The 5042-nt window shown below is 35.6% G+C and overlaps 1 pseudogene; it reads right to left on the bottom strand.

Moving 5' to 3' along the window:
• Positions 1–2405: 2405 nt before the first annotated feature.
• Positions 2406–5042, bottom strand: part of LOC107755701 (actin-related protein 3B-like) — a 6692-nt pseudogene continuing 4055 nt past the window's right edge.

Genomic DNA, 5042 nt, shown 5'->3' with positions numbered 1-5042 from the left:
AAGTGTATGACAATTAGATTAGACTGTGCAGAAATTGAAATCTACACGCTAATACACACTATACTCATAGTCACCAATGCTGATGTTGTTAACATTAATGATTTGAGAATAAAGTATAACAATAATAATAATTTGAACGGTTTGATGTGATATGAGCTAACTGATCTTTAGATTTAATCACCATTGGTAGCGAGATTTATGGTAATGCTTTTTTCCTCAGTTGGTCAGAACAAACGTGGCAGACTTGTTACTTACTTGTTCAGATGGCAATATACGGTGAAAATTCTTATTTGGGTCATATATTCCAAGACGTAGGCTAGAATCTGTGATTGCGAAGTACAGTAAATATCCACACCGGTGCGGTGACTGACTGACTGCCACACACACGTACTCCTCAAAACATTAGATTCATCTGCGCTGGAGCCATCTGTGATTGCAACCCACGCAAGGAAGATAATTCCGCACACAGCTGCAATTGCAGGTTTTCAAACAGATGGCGACAAAGAGGCAAAACTTACGGACTGCAGCTTTAAGTAGCACAATGTTGTAATGCATTAGTTTTAGAAGTAGCATTCCCTAACACAGATACCTAATGTCAGTTCTAGATACATACAACCCTAGACTAACCAATCACTGTTCAGAGGCCTTTGTTGATTAGTTCGCATATGCTGCCAAGACTTTTTACACCTCAAGAAATCTTGGCAGAAAAAGAAAATAAAACTAAAATAGCATCAAAGCACTTTCCATTTAATTTCCAATTCCTTCAGTATAGTACACAGTGAAGTTTTCTGACTAGGAATCATTTCAGTGCACTGTGATGTAGATGCGCACTAATTATCAGTGTGTCATAATTGAATTTGTCAAAAAACTATTTATTCAGTCAGGCTGTGAGTTGTGAGATATAGAAATGGATACTGAGGTTATTTCAGAGTTGTTCATCCCATTTGAAGGGATCAGTTAAAGCGCTCTATTCTAGACCGTGTAAAGTAATTGTGAACTCGGTGGATAAACACTGACCCCTGCTGGACAAATAAAAGAACTGAGCCCACCCAAGAAGACTGTAGGGGAGGGAAAATGTACATGAAAAGACGTCTCACCTTTTAATAAAACATAGCAATCACTTTTTAGTTACTGTAGGTTTACTCTGTAAAACACATATGCATTAGCTAGATCAACCTGAAACACTTTTTTAACATGATTTTAGCTAAATAAGCCATTGTAGTCCAAATTTATTGGTGAATTTGATGTTTAGGAAACAAAATTTTGACTAACAGTTTAGAGATTTTATTCTTTCACTACTCAAGCAGACAAAGGCTGCATTTGCATTACTAGAAATAGCTGCCTAGGGAGAGACAACAAGATGAAGTCAACTCGCTCCAATAAGGACTGTGGAAAGAGAGGGAAACACTTTGAGTTTGATCAAATTGGATATCAAAATATGTCTATAGCATGTTTGCCACTGGCCTATATTATTGTGCAAATGTAATCGCTCATTCACTGGTCAGCTAAGGATTTCACCCATTCAATTTTGCTCTTGACAGTGAAGTCTGAACATTGTAATGAACAGGGTCGGTGCTAACAAACTTACTGAAAAAACAGAAGTTGTGCTGATCTATAGCTATAGGATAAAGCAATGTGATTTATCTTAATGTAATGCAAATTTACCAGGATACGAGTATAAGTGGCCATTGGAGTTTAACACTCCTTTCCACTTAAGTTGAATAATCCTGAATAATCAAATAAACAAAGGGGTAAATTTAAAATCCCCTCCTCTTGTATTACATAATGGTAATAGGAAATTATAGTTGTCTAAATCCAATGTATCTATTTTGGTATTAAAGGGATAGTTCATCCTTTACTCACCCTCTTGTCATTCCAAAACTATAGAAGACTTTCTTTCTTCTGTGGAACATAAAGAAGATATTTGAGAAATGTCATGTGGTCACCAAAATCAAAATCAAACCAATGGTCACCAAAACTGTTTGGTTACCAATATTCTGCAAACTATCTTCTTTTGTGTTCTGCACAAGAAAGAAATGCACAGATAACCTAATTTGAGCAAAGAATTGATCATGTTTCATGAACATATCATGTTTGCACTCTGCTAGAAATATTTGTACTGTTAACTTATTAGAACCTGTAGAAATTATGCCTATAAGTACTACATTTTCTGTATCCTAAGTTCATTTAAAGCTGGACCCTCTTATTCACTTCTACGGCCTTTGGAAGTCTGAAGAAATTTGTCTTCATTCAACTTTTTGTCAATTGACTGAACTTAAACTTTGACTCCTGGTTAACACACAAGATATCATTTATGATTTAAAATTCATTAAAGCTGTGTTAATTTATGAAGATTATCATGATGAACAAAATGTGTAAGAATCATACACTTTTGTTGGTCACAGAGCTTATTGGGTTTTAGTTGAAGGAACCAGGGTTCCCATGGCCTACACAAATATGTCATCATGATAATAATGGCATTGCACCTTGTAAAGTGCTCTTCTGACATCGATAGGGCAGTTCTGAATGACTTTATCCACTACATCTGAGATGGGCTGCATGAAGTCTGGGTTGGCAAACTACAGAGTGAAAAGACCTTTTACTACAGAGTTCCCAAAGGTCATTCTGGGTATACATGTTGAATAATTCAGAGTGTGTGGTCTTTTTACCTCGGGGTGAAAAAATATCTCTGGTCCCAGAAAACGCTCATATCCAACATCTATTTGAAATTCATTTTTGCTGATAGCATTGATTCCCTTGTATTTTTTTATCCATTTGCCAGGGTTCATGTCATATTTGGTCAATTCCTTCCCTATGTCTGGACATATGTAGCAATACCTTTCCTGAAAAAAAAAAAAATACAGAATAATGCAGGTAAGGAGTACGAAAGCTGAATTAGACATAAATATGAAGCATGCAGCAAGCATGACACTCTTGAATTTCTTTTTAATCTAAAGGCTCATAGAACAACCTAGAGTATATAGAAAATAAAACATGAAAGAAAAAAGAGAAATAAATGGCTAAGTAAGGGATAATGCACAGTCTTTTGGCTATAAAATGTATCCAGATAGGATAATCAGAACCTGTACACTGACCGAACATTATTCCAGTTACTACACAGCCAACACATAATAAACACTGACATCAAATATTTATTTGAGTTGAAATGATTTCATCTTGCATGTAGATTAGCAGAAAACTGTGAAATATAAGTTTATATCATTATACAAAAAAATATTTGATCACTCAATGTCACAATTCACCAATCAGAATGAAGCATTCCAGAGAAAAGAATATCATCCCTGCTGATACTCACTTTAACAGCTTTTGCAGTCTCCAGTGACTGCTCTGGAGGAATGCCGATCTCTCTCTCTCTCTCTTAGCAGCTGCTGAATGAAGTAGGTGATGTCTCTGCCTGCGATAGGGATGTGCTTTATACAGCTGCCGATCACATAACCTTCTGCCTAGGAAATAAAAAAAGAAATAGAAATCAGCCATCTAAATTGTTGAGGAAAGCTCTAGCAACATTTATTTACAGATCTCACTTAATCTACCGTATTGACCCGAATATAAGACAATGTTTTTTTCTTGGAAATACATCTGGAAAAACGTGGTCGTCTTATATTCAGGGTCTAGACTTTCACATGTCAATTAGAAAAAGTGAAGACATTTCAAAAATAATTAAATTGATAAACCAGTTTTTCAAGCAGCTTAAGAATGGAGTCTTGGTCAAATTTACCAGCAACCCATTAAATTAGATTTAAATGCTAATTATTTGGCAGGCTAATATATTATATATTATTGTTCTTTCAAACACAATTTTCTTAGTTTATGTCATCTGCGTATCTGACTTGACATAAAAGTTTACCTGAACAGCAATATACAGGTGCATCTCAATAAATTAGAATGTCGTGGAAATGGTCTTATGGAGTATTCTAATTTGTTGAGATAGTGAGTTGGTGGGTTTTTGTTAAATGTGAGCCAAAATCATCACAATTAAAAGAACCAAAGACTTAAACTACTTCAGTCTGTGTGCATTGAATTTATTTAATACACGAGTTTCACAATTTGAGTTGAATTACTGAAATAAATGAACTTTTCCACGACATTCTAATTTATTGAGATGCACCTGTATAGTCCTGGGACTTTGAAAGTTTCAAACATGATCTCAGCTAAGTATTCCCGGTTCTCTGGGGTATTTAGAGGAGGTTCTGTCTGAGGAGAAAATATTGCACTGCAACATCAGAATAAACAGCCACAAAAGGTCTGCAGAATAAATGAAATGTGGTCTTTTGTAATGTAAAATATCAGGCGCATATAAAAGGTGTTTTGTCATCATCAAATGGAGCAGCGAGACAAAGGCACACATACAGAAGACCTACTGGAAACATCCTGTTTGTGACATGAAAACACTGTTGCACTCTGGTATAGACAAAGCAGCATAATCTATCATTATGCAAACAATAAATATTTCAATGATAGCTTCAGTTATGTATGGGCTTCCTCTGTTTCTCAGTGGTAAGAATAGGTTTCACAAATCACTTTAAATTACTTTGCCAAACACTCCATAATCTCATCTTTAAGGTCTTAGAATGTACAGTCGACCTACCATGAAGAAGTTGTGGTCCTCTGGTTTAGCTCCGAGATATTTATATATGACCTGCTCCATGAACTTCTCCATGAGGTCCCAATCCTCAACAATGCCATGTCTGATTGGCCACTAATGTGTACAGAGAAAAAGACCATTATTACATGAATTCTTAATCACTCTATTCTTAGTTAATGTTGTCTGCTGTGCCCGACCAAACACACTTTTCAATAGGTAATCTCAGAAAGAACAGTATATTGCAAAAACATGATTATACGGAACATTTATGAAATATGATGTCATGAGGTGGTAAAATGCATATTTTGGTAAGTGTGAGACATATACACTTCATATAAAATTACAAACCTCAGTGCACAATTTGCCACACCACAAACTGTCAAACACATCTTACCAGCAAACATACACTCGTTTTCATCCTTCTCTCCACTCTCTG

This window comes from Sinocyclocheilus rhinocerous, unplaced genomic scaffold (assembly GCF_001515625.1).
Source record: "Sinocyclocheilus rhinocerous isolate Xijiao unplaced genomic scaffold, SAMN03320098_v1.1 scaffold1193, whole genome shotgun sequence".
Classification (NCBI taxonomy): Eukaryota; Metazoa; Chordata; class Actinopteri; order Cypriniformes; family Cyprinidae; genus Sinocyclocheilus; species Sinocyclocheilus rhinocerous.
This window is presented reverse-complemented; position numbering and strand designations above follow the sequence as displayed.